Below are 20,713 nucleotides of genomic sequence, written 5' to 3'. Positions count from 1 at the left end.
TTTTGGTTATCGCAGACTTGTTCTTTTCTCCTATAGTGAGCTGTTCTTATTCTTTTGCATTATTTCTCCTCCATGGAAATTATCAAATAATAATAATATTTATTTTGTTGGCACACGGGAGGGACGATCATCAATTTCATTCTCACCAAAAAACCTCCTCGGAGATCGCAATTGCTTGGCTGATTGGCTAATTCAATATTATTATTTATATAGACGTTCAATTACATTATATTGATTGATTTAAAGGTGTGGGATTATTGTTGTCTAATATTAAATATTAAGGTATGAAAATTAAATGTAATGGTAATGCTATTAAGCATTATGATTTAAAAATCAATGTTGTTTCTTTTTTTCAATCTTGATTATTTTTAGCTTAATGTTTGTAATCTTTTTTACAATTATGAATGTTAGATTTTTTTTCTAAAATTATGTTTTTTTTCTTATCAAATCGAGTTCATGGATGTAGGTCATGTTTGGAACCATAGATCAATTCTCTACATCTATATTTAGTCTTGTATGATGTGCATATCTACTTTACTACTTACCTACTTGAGCACTATCTGGATGCAAGTGAAGTAAATAACCAAACACAAAAGGATATAAAAATGGGTCACATATTAAGTACAAGGGAGAATATAGGATGCAATCATGTATGTTTTCAATTCTTCGTTTATTTGCTATGGAGGATCTTACAAAAAGAGGAAAAGTATGTAATTTGTAGTTTATCTCTTGTAAATAAAAATTAGTTGAATAATTTCAACGTTCTATAAGTAGGAAATATAGAAAATGAGTTCCCCTATTCTAAATATGATAACAATATGCTTAGAATGTGGAATTTAAATTTTGGGAAAGGACTTCTACCCACTATTGCAAAGGTAACACTAAAATTATGTTATGCAAATGAGGGATCAAAACTTAAGTGTAGAAGCGATCAATCTCCAAGACCTTCAAACAACTATAAACCTTCACAAGAGAGAATACAAATATTCCAATAGTAGATGAAAATGTATTGTTTTGGAGATGATGTTAAATGTACAAGAAACCTCCTTATAAAGGCAAAGTGATTGTGAGAGCACCAATGAGGTGCTAGGATAAGTAGGATAAGTATAACTAGCTGACAACTAATATGCACAAATATTTATGTAACCTAGGAAATGATAAATGCCAACTAGCCTAAGGTTGGACTTAAGCATATGAGTAAATATAATATACTCCAATAGTAAGTTCTAGAAGTGTGATATAGCAAGTTATGCTTAATAAGCAACTTTAAAAGTGATAAGTTGTAATGTATTTTGAAAGTGTAATCTCTATCAAGTAAGATATAACAATATGAGATCAACAAGAAATAGATAGTAGTCAAAGACCATGGGACATGAATGTGTATAAGTGTGCAATAGAGATATCTCTAGAATTTGATGGGAATAATATATTTCTTTATAATGAACCTTCTAATATTAACCAATTTTTGTTCATATGTAAATCTAATGCATTGATGTAAAACTGATGGGATGTGCAGACACCTAAAATTATCTTTTAATTAAATAAATATGTTTTATTTATCTAATTAATTCACTAAACCTCTTATTTCTGATTTAAATAATATTTCATATTTATTTAGATTCCTCCTTCCTAAATTAAATAATTATTTTATTTAAATAATTTATCTAGTCTTTCCTCTATTAGTTAGATAAATATTTTTATTTATTGAATTAATTTGTCTTTTTCTTCTTATCCACATGACAACACATCTCCCTAAATTGTCTACTCCATAATCTTAGTTGTTCATTTCAATTTAACCTCTTAATCCTATTCACCCTTATCTGTCACCCTTTTACCTCTTAATCTCCATCGTTCATCTTTACCTACACTCAAATCTTATTGATTCTCTTTCATCTACATGATCTTGGCCATTCTCCTTTTAACCTCTTAATCTAAACCCTCCTATATTAGGATGGTCTCTATAAAAGAGGCTTCCTCCTCTCATTTTCCATAACACATAGCTCAAGCTTATCTATATTTTGTCAAAATCATTCTAGCGTACATCATCACTAACATACATCATTACAACCACATATATTCTTCCTTGAGCTCTTGTGCATGTGCACCATAAATCTAAGAGAAACTATTATCAATGCAAAATCATGGAGGATAGGACAACAATGAGGAAGATCCTATTATGAATATGAAGATGATTTTTTCATTATTTTATGTTATTTGCATGCATGATAGATCTCTCTATTGATTTTTAGCAAATTAGTTTGTATATCTAGGGTTAGTGGTTGGATCTTCAAATTTCAGCATAAACAATATGGATTTATATCATTTAATCAGTCATTGCCTAGGAATTACACCAAATTAACTAGAGAATGGTATCGCATCACATGAAATTGTCATCTATCTAGGTCAGATTCTTGATCATAAAATAATGAATCCTAATATATCAAGCAATATCCACTCGCTATCTTTAATGAAATCCCTAAATGTACATATCATTGGGAACTTGCATCAATAAATTTTCATTTAAAACTTAACATGATTAACTAATTGAATGAGAGTATGATCTATTTTATTGCATGTGCTAAGAAAATTGTGAGGAAATCCATAATTATATAAACATGATGCTCATGTTGCAAATCAATAATTTCCTAGTAAGCTATTACTTTGTCAAATATATAATATCCTACACAAATATTGATATAATTCATAACATGTGTTGAATAATTATACAAATTTTTCAGAGATCTTACTATTAGGTTTCAAGAAGAGATATTACTATTTAGTTTCAATAAAACTTCATATACTATGACTAGTGAACCTATTCTTTACCCATTCTATTACACATAGTCATCCACACAATACAACTACCAATAACTTATTCTAGCACATACTATTTATTGAAAGATTAGTGCAAATATATTACATGTTCATATTTGAATGATTGAAAAGCATATAAAGAGGACAATAGAGCTGAGAAACCAAATAAACCAAACTGAAGTAGAAACTAATGAACAAGGTATTATAACCAATAGAAATAGTTATGCCAACATTCAAAAGTTATGCTAACATTTCCCCCTTATTACATTGTTCCTAAAAATTTACCAAAGGACCCCCTCAAGACTTGCATCACAACTTGTTGATACCTAGAATAAATACATACATGTTTGAGATTATATTTCTTTGAAGAATCAAATCTCTATTCAAGTGGAGCTCCACTAAGTTACCTCATGACACTTGTAAAGGTGTAGCTCCAAGTTGAATTCTCGAGTTCTCCAAATCTCTTGATTCCCAAATCAAAGACACTAAATTATTACACAAGAATCCACCAATTTGTCTATTGACCCTCATAAGGTTATAATTCTTGATCACAGTCTAGTGAAATCTTTGGGAAACCATCCATACTAATAAGCTCTACACCAAACACTTTACTTGTATCAAAAAATTAAACTTCATAATACATGTGAAGCATCCTAAAATTGTGACACTTGCAATTTCGACTGCATTTGGGTCTTCACGATGGCGACGCAACACTAAACCTGAATGGAGACCCCGAAACTTGCTCATGACACCAAAAACTGCATTTTTCCAGCAGCCTGCCTGATCCTCCTTGCACCCTGCTGTCCCGGGAGGTGGGACCAGAGCGCCCAGCGCCCTGGTCCTTCAGGACCAGGGCGCCCAGTGCCCTGGTCCCCCAGGACCATGGCGCCCAGCGCCCTGGTCCCTGGCCCTATTTTTGGGCCCGGTCTCCTATGGGGCTTCGGGTCTTTATGTTTGCAATTTGGAAAATAATATTTCCTGGTCGGCCTAAGGTCGGGAAAATTAGTCTTTTAACCCTAATTGGCAAGTATATAAACTACTTTTCCTCTCTCATTTAGGGGAGGATGGAAAAAGGTGGAAACGATATTCAAACATTCAAGCATTCAAGCATTCAAGCATTCCTTCAAGCAATTGATCATTCTAAGTCTCCATTCAAGGTTAAGTGTTGCATTCAAGACAAGGATTCAACCATTGAAGAGGAGATCACATATTACAACATACAACATACAACATACAACAAACAACAACATCTATACCTTCGCATATAAGGATACAAACATCCTTACAACAAGGTATTAGTACTTGTTTTACATTACATTTACAACATTTCTCATTTCTTGGTTAATTCCAAAACCGGGGTTTGACCTAAGGGCAAACCCCTAATCCCTAACCCCCCAACCGTCTTCGCTTTTCTGTGTGTAGGTTGTAGGTACGCGGCTGAAATTGAAGATCTGGAATCCTTGTGCAGAGACGAACAGATCCCCCTTCGTTTCGCGGATTTTTCGGAGGACCGTGTGCACGCCGGGCGCCATCGTCCAGTCAACTTTTGCTCAAATTCGCAGGACAGCGCCGTCTCGACATTTTACTGCTAATTCCAGGTCCGCAGCTTCATATCATATCCCTAACTCAGTTTATAAGTGAATCTTTCTCACTTTCTAGGCATTCCTAGTTCAATCTTTCTATCTACATTCTTTACAAAAGAGGGTATCCTTGCTATCACAACCCTTGAAACTCATATAGAATCCAATCTTGCATTGCGTGGGATTGGATCTTGTGGGTTTCAACCCCTCTTTTGAATGTAAAGTCCCTCCTAAGTGAAAACCATCAACCCTAGTGACTCTCCCTTCTCTCTCCTCGGAGTTGGGGAGGGGAGGACGACTAGGGTTCGATTTTTCCGCTTTACATTTTGGTGAACCCGACGTGAACATCCTTTCTGATTATTCATAGTTAGATCTGAAAATTGGATTCCTTGATTACATTTCCATGTTTGATCTTTTGCAAAATTTTAGAGGTTAATTGCATAAAAACCCTAAATTTTCTTTTTAAGTAATTAAACTTGTGAAATGTTTAATTGTTAATGCTTGTTTCAGATCTGCCCTTCTATTACAAATAATCAATTCATATTTGTGCCTTAATTTTGAAAATTAAGTGGTTAAGTGTCAAAACCCTAATTTTTGAAACCCTCTTGATTCAACCTTTGTCCGACAATTTCACTGATCAAAACATCTCCAAATCAACTGTAACTTTGGATTCCGCAATAAAATCACAATATCTTTCATCCCTAAAAATTTGGAAAAAAGTTGCGAGGACCATGTGCACCCCGAGCGCCATCGTCCCCGACATTTTTTCCAAAATTTCGGGAGCTAGATCTTACTGTATTTTCCTGCTAAAATCCAGAATTTTGGCTGATTTTATCAATTATAACACCTTTAAAATTACAGTCAAAGTTGGTCTAGCGATTGCTTGGATTGAGGCTTCTAATCATTCAAAAATTGTTGAAACTGAAATTCATGTCAAAATTCTGTTTCTTACAGTCCTAAATCTGAAAAGTGTGTTATCATTCATTCGAAATTTCAGTGATTTATTCAAATTTTTGCAATTTGTGACTTTTGAAATTAAGTGCTTAATTACAACAACTTTGATTTCCGCTTTCAAAATTGAATTTTGCGTGAAATTGAGTCAACTTTCAAATTTCAAAACTTGCATTGCTTTTGGTATTCCCTCTAAAATCATAAAATTCAAAATTTCAGTTTCCCTCTCTTTTTCAAAATTCAAATTTTGCATTTTTCGACAATCTTGGTAGGGTTCAATTTTGAGATTGCAACTTTAATTTGGCCTATCTACAGATCATAAAATCACTCAATTTTTTCAGGTTAGCTATAAAGTCATCATAACTTTCATCCCTGCAAATTTCAAAAAAAGTTGCGAGGACCGTGTGCACCCCGAGCGCCACGGTCCCGGACATTTTTTCCGAAATTTCGGGAGATTGTCCTGATTGTATTTAACAGCTTAAATCTAGAAGATTGGCTGGTTTTACTGAAATTTGCTACCTCTAAAATTCAAAATCTTCTCTCTTTCTTTAGTGCATGAGTTTTACAACAATAAGCCCTACTTACACTATTCCCGTTAGACGAAGCCTTAGAATTAAGTCCTTCCAAGGTTTAATTACTGAGGAGATGGAACCTAATTTGAATGGCCTTTTTAACGAGGACATCGGTAATTCCTCTAATCCTCTTAATGATGAAGAAGCTCTCCATGAGGTTTCTGTAGAACAACTTTCAAAATTGGATAACCAATTTGACGATTTTCGACAATGGATGTCTCAAGAATACCCTGATAGTCAAGCTCTTCCTTTAATTGAGGGTCTAAAACGTATGCTTCAAAGTGATAAGAATGGAATTGATATTTTGCGTGGTATTGCACACATTGTGGATTCAAATGTGATGCCTATGAAAAGTTGTGCCGAAACCTTAGGTTATACACAACCTCCTACTCAAGTCAATCATTCTATTCCTTTGATGACTCCTATTGCTAGTATACCTACTTTTACATCAAACATAATGACTACTTCAACACAAGATATTCCCCCTATGATGACCAGTAATGGGGGCAATTCCTCTTCTTCTCTTCCTTCATTCAATCCAACTTCTTCATTCATTCCTTCAATGAGTGTTCCTCTTATATCTCCACAAATGAACATGACGCAAGGGGGCAATTCATTTAACCATTCCATTCCTCCTTGTAGTGTTCCTCCTGTCCAATCATCTCCTATGACTAACTATCATAGTGTCCCACCACCTTACTCTCTACCTTCTTTCAATAACATAACACCTCCATCACAATCTAACATGTCTAATATGAACTATTCGACTGAAGCGACCATTAACAATCTTGCACAAACTGTCTCTTCTTTACAGCAACAAATTGCCTCTATGAATCAATCCAAGTTTAGTGTGCCCACATTTGATGTTGCGAGCCCACTTTCTCCTGACATTGTTCGAGCTATTCCCCCTAAACATGTTGAAATTCCGCATTTGGACCTTTATAATGGTAAGGGTGATCCTCTAACACATGTTAAGACTTTTCAAACAATATGTATTGATTTTGCTTATGACCAAAGGTTGCTTGCAAAATTGTTTACTAGAACATTAAGAGACAAAGCCCTACAATGGTATTGCTCATTGCCTTCCTATTCTATTACTTCTTTCGAACAACTTGCAAATGCTTTCATTCAACAATTTCAAAACAATAGAAGTCCTAAAGTTACTTTGATTGATTTAATGCATTGTAAACAAGGTGTTAAAGAAAAAGTGACTGATTTCATTGGTAGATATAAGCATTTGTATGCTCAAATTTCTTTTCCAGTGCCTGACAATGATATTCAAAGAATCTTTATTTCTAATTTACAAAAAGACATTAGAGAAAAACTCCTGATTTCTGAGTTTACTTCTTTCCAACAGTTGTGCGCAACTCTTCACAATTATCAACTGACTATGAGTCAAATGGAACAATCACATCCTATGGCTCCGAGTGATAAGGGTGATAGTAGTCATCAACCATTTGGGAAGTTTAAACCGAACAGAGAGTCCATTAAATTCAATGAAAACATCATCATCAACAATGTGAATGTAGCATCAGGTGTGTCTCCTATTTCTAAGTTTTTCAAGAGAGAAAGAAAGTTTACTCCTTTGAATGAATCATTGCATAGTATTATGAATAAGTTATTGGAACAAAATGTGCTTACTCTTCCTCCTATAAGGCAAATTGATCCTGCAAAAATTAATTCACCCTATTTTGATAACAAATCTTTTTGTCAATTTCATCGTCAACCTAGGCATGATACTGAAAAATGTTTTGCTTTAAAGGGGAAAATTCAAGATTTGATTGATAATAATACTATCTCTGTTTCTGGTGTGAATGATAAAGGCAATACATCTGTAGCTCCCCCTAACCAAAATCTTCAGATTTTTACTGATCCATTACCTTCTCATACCTCTAATGCGATTGATACTACTGATTCCTCTGTCTCACCTGATGATCTTGTGTCTATGACTCCGAATGTGATTAACTTTGTAGAGCAGCAGAAAATCCCTAAAGAACCTTCCATCACTTTTGATTCTAGTGAAACTATCAGGGCACCTGATGGTCCTTTATATATAGTTGCAAAAGTCAAAAATACACCTTGCCGTGGAGTGCTTATTGATCCTTCTTGCATGGTTAATGTCATTACTGAAGAATTTCTTTTTACTTTGCAATTGAATCAAGTGATCTATGATGAAACAAATGTGGTTGTGAAACTATTTGATGCATTTTCTTCTCCTACAATTGGTTCTATTACATTACCTATTGAGGTCCATAACAAATCCCTTGATGTAGACTTTGCTATTATTCCATCATCTGAACAATTTCATGTGAAGCTAGGCTATCCTTGGCTATCTTCCATGAAAGCTATTGCTTCTCCTATTCACAAGTGCTTGAAATTTCACCATAATGGTGAAGTTGTTACTGTCAGTCATAGTCTCTTTAAACCAGCTAAAAGAACTTCTAGCATTCCTATTGATTATTTTTGGCCTAAACAATTCCAATCTCTTCCTCTATGAAGTGATCATCTTTTCAAATCTTATCAAAAGTGGAAAAAAGATATGATCCTATCTCTAAGTGAACCTAGAACACCCAAACTTGACATTACTATCATTCTTGAGAGGGAAGTTCTTCCTTTGAAAGATAAAACAAATGTCTTTCCTCAAGACGATTCCCAACCCATTCCTATGGATATGACTATGCCTATATCTAAGAGTAGACCTATACCTCCTCGTCATGATGGACTTGGTCTCCTTCATAAACCAAATATTCCTCCCTTATATGGAGCAGTTCCTCCTCCTTCCTCTTATGGAGAGAAGAGACCTTCCTCTTCTCCTATTGTTCAACCTAAGAGACCACAACCTAAACACCCAAGTGATAAGGATGAGAACATTCCTCCTCCTCAATCTTCTCAACTTCCTACTAAGACTAGACGAAATCATTCTGCACGTGAACGCCGACGAAAGCGTCGTCTTAGAGCTCAGGAAGCTGTCTCTCAAACTTTGCAATCCCTAAAAACACCTTCAACAAGCATTATTCCATTTTCTCCTCAGCCGATGATTGAGCCAAAATCTCCTAAACATAAGATGCATGATGGTCTTGATCCTGTGCGAGTTAAAGATCCTATTTTCATAAATCTTGATGATGATATAGATGAAAATGTTATTCATGATGCAAATGTTAGTCCTGTTCATTCTGATAGTGAATATGAACTTGTTGATATTGATAACCATTTATCTAATGAATTTTCTAAAGCACTTATCCTAGCTCCTAGACAAGAACAACGTGGCTTGGAACATGAACATAGCCCTTGTTTGGATCTTGTGATAGCTCCATCTGCTGTGTTGGATGTTCCTCCTCTAGCGTGTTCCCTACCTTCCCGAAATATTGATCAGCAAGATCGGGGGGTAGATGACGTGCTAGACTAGTTTCATTAGCATAGCAGATTCTCTCCCCCTCTCTTTTGTTACTTCTTCTATATGTTATTCTCATTCTTCTATTTGTTGTCCTTATTGTTGTCTACTTGAGGATGATGCAAAGCATTGAGATCTCTCGATCTCTCTCATGTTGACTCAAAAGACACATGTGTTCCCTTCTTCTAGGTGACCTTCCTTGATTGGGGAATGAAGAACAATTATGCATACATACATATGATATACATGAATTATCATACGGCATACTGACCCCGAGGAAAGCGAAGTCACCTTGTGCTTTGTGTTTTGTGTCTATTATCCTTGGGCTTATCTCACACTTGGGGGCTAAATCCTTGTGATAACGTGCTCCTTTCCTTTCTCATTCTTATATGTATCACTACCTTAAAGCAATCACCCCCGGTGAGGCATGTGCGATCACTTTAACATAGGGGGGCATACATCCCGGTCATATCTTTTCAAGATACTTGAAAATTTCTTGGCAAATTTAGCTTTGCCTTGAAAATTTTTGATATCTTTCTTGCATGACTCATAGTGAGGGAACCTTACTACTGATAGTCATGGTTCTCCCTCGTGATCTTCCCTTTTACTTTGTCAATCGAAGTCGTAAGATCCTTAGTCCATTGGGGGCTTGGTGTATCTTGCCTCCTTGACGTGGTGAAAGTTTTTCAATGTTGTTTCCTTGTACTTTACCGGAAGTATGAGCGTACGCTTATACTCCCGCTAAAGTGGGGGCTAAATGTAGCATCCTAAAATTGCGACACTTGCGATTTCGATCGCATTTGGGTCTTCACGATGGCGACGCAACACTAAACCTGAATGGAGACCCCGAAACTTGCTCATGACACCAAAAACTGCATTTTTCCAGCACCCTGCCTGATCCTCCTTGCACCCTGCTGTCCCGGGAGGTGGGACCAGAGCACCTTGCGCCCTGGTCCTTCAGGACCAGGGCGCCCAGCGCCCTGGTCCTTCAGGACCAGGGCGTCCAGTGCCCTGGTCCCCCAGGACCATGGCGCCCAGCGCCCTGGTCCCTGGCCCTATTTTTGGGCCCGGTCTCCTATGGGGCTTTGGGTCTTTATGTTTGCAATTTGGAAAATAATATTTCCTGGTCGGCCTAAGGTCGGGAAAATTAGTCTTTTAACACTAATTAGCAAGTATATAAACTACTTTTCCTCTCTCATTTAGGGGAGGATGGAAAAAGGTGGAAATGATATTCAAACATTCAAGCATTCAAGCATTCAAGCATTCCTTCAAGCAATTGATCATTCTAATTCTCCATTCAAGGTTAAGTGTTGCATTCAAGACAAGGATTCAACCATTGAAGAGGAGATCACATATTACAACATACAACATACAACATACAACAAACAACAACATCTATACCTTCGCATATAAGGATACAAACATCCTTACAACAAGGTATTAGTACTTGTTTTACATTACATTTACAGCATTTCTCATTTCTTGGTTAATTCCAAAACCGGGGTTTGACCTAAGGGCAAACCCCTAATCCCTAACGCCCTAATCGTCTTCGCTTTTCTGTGTGTAGGTTGCAGGTACGCGGCTGAAATTGAAGATCTGGAATCCTTGTGCAAAGACGAACAGATCCCCCTTCGTTTCGCGGATTTTTCGGACGACCGTGTGCACGCCGGGCGCCATCATCCCATCAACTTTTGTTCAAATTCGCAGGACAGCGCCGTCTCAACATTTGACTGCTAATTCCAGGTCTGCAGCTTCATATCATATCCCTAACTCAGTTTATAAGCGAATCTTTCTCACTTTCTAGGCATTCCTAGTTCAATCTTTCTATCTACATTCTTTACAAAAGAGGGTATCCTTGCTATCACAACCCTTGAAACTCATATAGAATCCAATCTTGCATTGCGTGGGATTGGATCTTGTGGGTTTGAACCCCTCTTTTGAATGTAAAGTCCCTCCTAAGTGAAAACCATCAACCCTAGTGACTCTCCCTTCTCTCTCCTCGGAGTTGGGGAGGGGAGGACGACTAGGGTTCGATTTTTCTGCTTTACATTTTGGTGCACCCGACGTGAACATCCTTTCTGATTATTCATAGTTAGATCTGAAAATTGGATTCCTTGATTACATTTCCATGTTTGATCTTTTGCAAAATTTTAGAGGTTAATTGCATAAAAACCCTAAATTTTCTTTTTAAGTAATTAAACTTGTGAAATGTTTAATTGTTAATGCTTGTTTCAGATCTGCCCTTCTATTACAAATTATCAATTCATATTTGTGCTTTAATTTTGAAAATTAAGTGGTTAAGTGTCAAAACCCTAATTTTTGAAACCCTCTTGATTAAACCTTTGTCCGACAATTTCACTGATCAAAACATCTCCAAATCAGCTGTAACTTTGGATTCCGCAATAAAATCACAATATCTTTCATCCCTAAAAATTTGGAAAAAAGTTGCGAGGACCGTGTGCACCCCGAGCACCATCGTCCCCGACATTTTTTCCGAAATTTCAGGAGCTAGATCTTACTGTATTTTCCTGCTAAAATCCAGAATTTTGGCTGATTTTATCAATTATAACACCTTTAAAATTACAGTCAAAGTTGGTCTAGCAATTGCTTGGATTGAGGCTTCTAATCATTCAAAAATTGTTGAAACTGAAATTCATGTCAAAATTGTGTTTCTTACAGTCCTAAATCTGAAAAGTGTGTTATCATTCATTCGAAATTTCAGTGATTTATTCAAATTTTTGCAATTTGTGACTTTTGAAATTAAGTGCAAAATTACAACAACTTTGATTTCCACTTTCAAAATTGAATTTTGCGTGAAATTGAGTCAACTTTCAAATTTCAAAACTTGCATTGCTTTTGGTATTCCCTCTAAAATCATAAAATTCAAAATTTCAGTTTCCCTCTCTTTTTCAAAATTCAAATTTTGCATTTTTCGACAATCTTGGTAGGGTTCAATTTTGAGATTGCAACTTTAATTTGGCCTATCTACAGATCGTAAAATCACTCAATTTTTTTAGGTTAGCTGTAAAATCATCATAACTTTCATCCCTGCAAATTTCGAAAAAAGTTGCGAGGACCGTGTGCACCCCGAGCACCACGGTCCCAGACATTTTTTCCGAAATTTTGGGAGATTGTCCTGATTGTATTTAACAGCTTAAATCTAGAAGATTGGCTGGTTTTACTGAAATTTGCTACCTCTAAGATTCAAAATCTTTTCTCTTTCTTTAGTGCATGAGTCTTACAACAATAAGCCCTACTTACACTATTCCCGTTAGACGAAGCCTTAGAATTAAGTCCTTCCAAGGTTTAATTACTGAGGATATGGAACCTAATTTGAATGGCCTTTTTAACGAGGACATGGGTAATTCCTCTAATCCTCTTAATGATGAAGAAGCTCTCCATGAGGTTTCTGTAGAACAACTTTCAAAATTGGATAACCAATTTGACGATTTTCGACAATGGATGTCTCAAGAATACCCTGATAGTCAAGCTCTTCCTTTAATTGAGGGTCTAAAACGTATGCTTCAAAGTGATAAGAATGGAATTGATATTTTGCGTGGTATTGCACACATTGTGGATTCAAATGTGATGCCTATGAAAAGTTGTGCCGAAACCTTAGGTTATACACAACCTCCTACTCAAGTCAATCATTCTATTCCTTTGACGACTCCTATTGCTAGTATACCTACTTTTACATCAAACATAATGACTACTTCAACACAAGATATTCCCCCTATGATGACCAGTAATGGGGGCAATTCCTCTTCTTCTCTTCCTTCATTCAATCCAACTTCTTCATTCATTCCTTCAATGAGTGTTCCTCTTATATCTCCACAAATGAACATGACGCAAGAGGGCAATTCATTTAATCATTCCATTCCTCCTTGTAGTGTTCCTCCTGTCCAATCATCTCCTATGACTAACTATCATAGTGTCCCACCACCTTACTCTCTACCTTCTTTCAATAACATAACACCTCCATCACAATCTAACACGTCTAATATGAACTCTTCGACTGAAGTGACCATTAACAAGCTTGCACAAACTGTCTCTTCTTTACAGCAACAAATTGCCTCTATCAATCAATCCAAGTTTAGTGTGCCCACATTTGATGTTGCGAGCCCACTTTCTTCTGACATTGTTCGAGCTATTCCCCCTAAACATGTTGAAATTCCACATTTGGACCTTTATAATGGTAAGGGTGATCCTCTAACACATTTTAAGACTTTTCAAACAATATGTACTGATTTTGCTTATGACCAAAGGTTGCTTGCAAAACTGTTTACTAGAACATTAAGAGACAAAGCCCTACAATGGTATTGCTCGTTGCCTTCCTATTCTATTACTTCTTTCGAACAACTTGCAAATGCTTTCATTCAACAATTTCAAAACAATATAAGTCCTAAAGTTACTTTGATTGATTTAATGCATTGTAAACAAGGTGTTAAAGAAAAAGTGACTGATTTCATTGGTAGATATAAGCATTTGTATGCTCAAATTTCTTTTCCAGTGCCTGACAATGATATTCAAAGAATCTTTATTTCTAATTTACAAAAAGACATTAGAGAAAAACTCCTGTTTTCTGAGTTTACTTCTTTCCAACAGTTGTGCGCAACTCTTCACAATTATCAACTGACTGTGAGTCAAATGGAACAATCACATCCTATGGCTCTGAGTGATAAGGGTGATAGTAGTCAACAACCATTTGGGAAGTTTAAACCGAACAGAGAGTCCATTAAATTCAATGAAAACATCATCAACAACAATGTGAATGCAGCATCAGGTGTGTCTCCTATTTCTAAGTTTTTCAAGAGAGAAAGAAAGTTTACTCCTTTGAATGAATCATTGCATAGTATTATGAATAAGTTATTGGAACAAAATGTGCTTACTCTTCCTCCTATAAGGCAACTTGATCCTGCAAAAATTAATTCACCCTATTTTGATAACAAATCTTTTTGTCAATTTCATCGTCAACCTGGGCATGATACTGAAAAATGTTTTGCTTTAAAGGGGAAAATTCAAGATTTGATTGATAATAATACTATCTCTGTTTCTGGTGTGAATGATAAAGGCAATACATTTGTAGCTCCCCCTAACCAAAATCTTCAGATTTTTTGCTGATCCATTACCTTCTCATACCTCTAATGCGATTGATACTACTGATTCCTCTGTCTCACCTGATGATCTTGTGTCTATGACTCCGAATGTGATTAACTTTGTAGAGCAGCAGAAAATCCCTAAAGAACCTTCCATCACCTTTGATTCTAGTGAAACTATCAGGGCACCTGATGGTCCTTTATATATAGTTGCAAAAGTCAAAAATACACCTTGCCATGGAGTGCTTATTGATCCTTCTTGCATGGTTAATGTCATTACTGAAGAATTTCTTTTTACTTTGCAATTGAATCAAGTGATCTATGATGAAACAAATGTGGTTGTGAAACTATTTGATGCATTTTCTTCTCCTGCAATTGGTTCTATTACATTACCTATTGAGGTCCATAACAAATCCCTTGATGTAGACTTTGCTATTATTCCATCATCTGAACAATTTCGCGTGAAGCTAGGCTAGCCTTGGCTATCTTCCATGAAAGCTATTGCTTCTCCTATTCACAAGTGCTTGAAATTTCCCCATAATGGTGAAGTTGTTACTGTCAATCATAGTCTCTTTAAACCAGCTGAAAGAACTTCTAGCATTCCTATTGATTATTTTTGGCCTAAACAATTCCAATCTCTTCCTCTGCGAAGTGATCATCTTTTCAAATCTTATCAAAAGTGGAAAAAAGATATGATCCTATCTCTAAGTGAACCTAGAACACCCAAACTTGACATTCCTATCATTCTTGAGAGGGAAGTTCTTCCTTTGAAAGATAAAACCAATGTCTTTCCTCAAGACGATTCCCAACCCATTCCTATGGATATGACTATGCCTATATCTAAGAGTAGACCTATACCTCCTCGTCATGATGGACTTGGTCTCCTTCATAAACCAAATATTCCTCCCTTATATGGAGCAGTTCCTTCTCCTTCCTCTTATGGAGAGAAGAGACCTTCCTCTTCTCCTATTGTTCAACCTAAGAGACCACAACGTAAACACCCAAGTGATAAGGATGAGAACATTCCTCCTCCTCAATCTTCTCAACTTCCTACTAAGACTAGACGAAATTGTTCTGCACGTGAACGCCGATGAAAGCGTCGTCTTAGAGCTCAGGCAGCTGTCTCTCAAACTTTGCAATCCCCAAAAACACCTTCAACAAGCATTATTCCATTTTCTCCTCAGCCGACGATTGAGCCGAAATCTCCTAAACACAAGATGCATGATGGTCTTGATCCTATGCGAGTTAAAGATCCTATTTTCATAAATCTTGATGATGATATAGATGAAAATGTTATTCATGATGCAAATGTTACTCCTGTTCATTCTGATAGTGAATATGAACTTGTTGATATTGATAACCATTTATCTAATGAATTTTCTAAAGCACTTATCGTAGCTCCTAGACAAGAACAACGTGGCTTGGAACATGAACATAGCCCTTGTTTGGATCTTGTGATAGCTCCATCTGCTATGTTGGATGTTCCTCCTCTAGCGTGTTCCCTACCTTCCCGAAATATTGATCAGCAAGATCGGGGGGTAGATGACGTGCTAGACTAGTTTCATTAGCATAGCAGAATCTCTCCCCCTCTCTTTTGTTACTTCTTCTATATGTTATTCTCATTCTTCTATTTGTTGTCCTTAGTGTTGTCTACTTGAGGACGATGTAAAGCATTGAGATCTCTCGATCTCTCTCATGTTGACTCAAAAGACACATGTGTTCCCTTCTTCTAGGTGACCTTCCTTGATTGGGGAATGAAGAACAATTATGCATACATACATATGATATACATGAATTATCATATGGCATACTGACCCCGAGGAAAGCGAAGTCACCTTGTTCTTTGTGTTTTGTGTCTATTATCCTTGGGCTTATCTCACACTTGGGGGCTAAATCCTTGTGATAACGTGCTCCTTTCCTTTCTCATTCTTATATGTATCACTACCTTAAAGCAATCACCCCCGGTGAGGCATGTGCGATCGCTTTAACATAGGGGGGCATACATCCCGTTCATATCTTTTCAAGATACTAGAAAATTTCTTGGCAAATTTAGCTTTGCCTTGAAAATTTTTGATATCTTTCTTGCATGACTCATAGTGAGGGAACCTTACTACTGATAGTCATGGTTCTCCCTCGTGATCTTCCCTTTTACTTTGTTAATCGAAGTCGTAAGATCCTTAGTCCACTGGGGGCTTGGTGTATCTTGCCTCCTTGACGTGGTGAAAGTTTTTCAATGTTGTTTCCTTGTACTTTACCGGAAGTATGAGCGTACGCTTATACTCCCGCTAAAGTGGGGGCTAAATGTAGCGTCCTAAAATTGCGACACTTGCAATTTCAACCGCATTTGGGTCTTCACGATGGCGACGCAACACTAAACCTGAATGGAGACCCCGAAACTTGCTCATGACACCAAAAACTGCATTTTTCTAGCACCCTGCCTGATCCTCCTTGCACCTTGCTATCCCGGGAGGTGGGACCAGAGCGCCCAGCGCCCTGGTCCTTCAGGACCAGGGCGTCCAGCGCCCTGGTCCCTGGCCCTATTTTTGGGCCCGGTCTCCTATGGGGCTTCGGGTCTTTATGTTTGCAATTTGGAAAATAATATTTCTTGGTCGGCCTAAGGTCGGGGAAATTAGTCTTTTAACCCTAATTGGCAAGTATATAAACTACTTTTCCTCTCTCATTTAGGGGAGGATGGAAAAAGGTGGAAATGATATTCAAGCATTCAAGCATTCAAGCATTCAAGCATTCCTTCAAGCAATTGATCATTCTAAGTCTGCATTCAAGGTTAAGTGTTGCATTCAAGACAAGGATTCAACCATTGAAGAGGAGATCACATATTACAACATACAACATACAACATACAACAAACAACAACATCTATACCTTCGCATATAAGGATACAAACATCCTTACAACAAGGTATTAGTACTTGTTTTACATTACATTTACAGCATTTCTCATTTCTTGGTTAATTCCAAAACCGGGGTTTGACCTAAGGGCAAACCCCTAATCCCTAACCCCCCAATCGTCTTCGCTTTTCTGTGTGTAGGTTGCAGGTATGCGGCTGAAATTGAAGATCTGGAATCCTTGTGCAGAGACGAACAGATCCCCCTTTGTTTCGTGGATTTTTCGGAGGACCGTGTGCACGCCGGGCACCATCGTCCCATCAAATTTTGCTCAAATTCGCAGGACAGCGCCGTCTCGACATTTTACTGCTAATTCCAGGTCCGCAGCTTCATATCATATCCCTAACTCAGTTTATAAGCGAATCTTTCTCACTTTCTAGGCATTCCTAGTTCAATCTTTCTATCTACATTCTTTACAAAAGAGGGTATCCTTGCTATCACAACCCTTGAAACTCATATAGAATCCAATCTTGCATTGCGTGGGATTGGATCTTGTGGGTTTGAACCCCTCTTTTGAATGTAAAGTCCCTCCTAAGTGAAAACCATCAACCCTAGTGACTCTCCCTTCTCTCTCCTCGGAGTTGGGGAGGGGAGGACGACTAGGGTTCGATTTTTCCGCTTTACAACATGTATTCTTCAATTCCATTAGTATCTATAAGGAAAAATAAAACTTCATAATACATGTATTCTTCAATTCCACAAGTTCTTTCTCCTTAGCTCACCCTGTTTTGATTTGGAAGGGAAACTCTTGTCAAATTTATTTTTCTTGTGAAATTGTTTGGTATGGTTAATCATGGGTCTATTGTTGGATGATGATACTTCTAATCTTAAGGTTGTTTCAAAGGAATCTTCAAGAGTTGCAAGTTTGAGGGCACTTACTAATCCCCTTAGTGATTCTTTTAATCCCTGAATGAATAGATAACTAATCCTATCATTATGAATTCCTGTTGAAATTGGACTGATATTTTTTGAAAATCTTCTATGTAATATTCTACTAACCCTTGTTCTTTTATTTGCGTCAATTTTTTAAAGTTTTCTTGGTGGTGTTTCCTATCAAACCTCTTAATTATTTTTTGGGAAAATTATTTATGATAAGTGATATTTTGATGAGCTTGAATGTGGATTCCATGATACCACCATTCATGTTCTAATCCTTCTAGATGAAGGATAGAAAATTTGAGTGCATCTTCTTCAGTCATTGGGCTGAGAGTGAAGTAAGTGTTCAATTTTTGCAACCATACATGGGCTGTAATTTTTGTTGATCCATCAAAATTTGGGAGCATTGCCTTATTCACTTTATGTTGCAAGTTCTTATTTGTATTCATTCTTTCCTTCTTAGTTGTCTCATGCCTTTGGGCCTCACAAAACTCTCTAAAGGTTATAAGTTCTCTAATTTCTGGTTCAAGATAGTGGTTGCTCTCATCATATGACACGTTCAATAAAAGTAAATTTATGAATATGGAAAGGCGTGATGGTGGTATTGCTAGGTTTGGTGACAATAAAGCCTATGTGATTGATGGTAGAGGTTCTATTCTCTTGATGGTAAGCACAATACTAATGATGTCTTTGTTGAAGGTTTTGTTGGCATTTCCATGAAGATTGCATTGATGAACTATTATATTGTCATTGATGTCAATTATAACTGGTAATGATGTTGTTTTGCAACTAGTAGATGAGCTTGTGAAGGAAACCAGTATTACTTGAGAAGGACTAAGATTAATTGGTAACCCTACCTGTTGATGTGCCAAACGCTAACTGATGGAGCTTGGTGAATCAGTTGTAATGGTTTATGATCAAATGATGAACATTAATGATTATGCCACGTATGCATGTTGTATGTGAAGAGTTTCAAATGGTTTTATCTTGGGAATGAGCGAATACATTGCATGAAGTGGAAACCACGTGATGAGTTACAGGGATCGATGAAGTGGTGATCAAGGAGCAGTTGAGGTTGTCCTGAATGATGTGCAATAATTGCTATGTAATCCAACATTCATACTTGAACCAATTTGTTTGTAATCTCTATGAGATCTTAGGTTTGTGATGTGTTACCAACCTATTGTTTTGCTTATAAGGTCAATGGGTTGTTTTGTTGTAGTGTTGGCAATTTTGGTTGAATGTAAGAGTGATTGGTTGCCGAACCAAGAGATGTATCCGCAGTATGTGTAAAGGCAGATAGGAGCATGAAAAGGATCTGATCAAGCAGAGTAGTGCTATTTACCAAATCAACAAACTCTTGTTGTTCTCTAACAATTACAACAATCAAATCCCTTAACTGGGTAAGCTCTAACAAGCTTAGTGTTATCTAAATCCTCTAATTAGGTGATTGATTAGCTTAGATTTCAAATCCTCTATCGAGGTTACTCCTAATAGGGTATTGCTTCTAATAGGGCATTATATTCAATCCCTTAACTGGGTGGTCTCTAGCAGGATATGTTCTTAACATGACTTATTGTAAAGCTTTAACATGCTTGGCTCCTAATAGGGCGAACTTTAGAAGAGTTCAGAATACTTATGGGTATTCATCCCCACTGTGGTTTTTCCCATTTGTGTTTCCATGTCAAAATCACTGTGTCAAGTGGTGAATGTTTTTGTGGTTATGTTTGCTAAGGTTAATTTCCTTAACTGCTAAATCCACTTAGATGTGATATGATGACTAGCTGTAATCTGAAATGAACTTTTACTTTTGTTAGTAAAGTATTTGGATGTTTTGGTTAAAATGTTTGAGAGTCTCAGAGTTGTTTTATTGTTATTTTGATATGACAGTGAACTGGTATACTTGACAGTGATATTACAATTTGTAGTTAAGTGTTTGAACCAGTTAGTTCTAAGTTTGATTTGAGAGGTGTTTCTGAGTTTAGTGAAAATTGTGTCAATATTTTTATCTACCAATTCACCCCCTCCCTTTTCATTAGTTATCCGGATCCATATTGTTTCATCATACCATCAACTGGTATCAGGGCATTTCAGGTCTTCTAGTGTTTAAGCCTAACAGCTTGAGGTAAAGATCTTGAAGAACATGATGAAGAAGGAAGGTCCACAGTTTAATAGGAAAATCTACAGAATTTGGAGTGATAGAATAAAAATCTATATGAAGAGTCTAGGAAGTCAATACTAGGAACATGTTGTTACTCAATATGTTGCACCTAGTGGAACTATGTCTGATGCAAAAGAAAGAGCAACAAGAAAATAATCAAGCATTGGAGGCCATTATCAGTTTTTTGTCTAATTCAAAGTATGTTGATGTCCATGGTCTGGAGACTGCTTATGAGGTGTGGAAGAAACTTGACGAAATCTATAGCGGTGATGAGCATGTGAAGATTACCAAAGAAGAGAGTCCGAGAGGTAAATTTGATGACATGTGGATGGTTGAAGGAGAGAATATACAATAGTATGGTCAAAG

This window comes from Cryptomeria japonica, chromosome 9 (genome assembly GCF_030272615.1).
Source record: "Cryptomeria japonica chromosome 9, Sugi_1.0, whole genome shotgun sequence".
Taxonomy (NCBI): Eukaryota; Viridiplantae; Streptophyta; class Pinopsida; order Cupressales; family Cupressaceae; genus Cryptomeria; species Cryptomeria japonica.
This window is presented reverse-complemented; position numbering follows the sequence as displayed.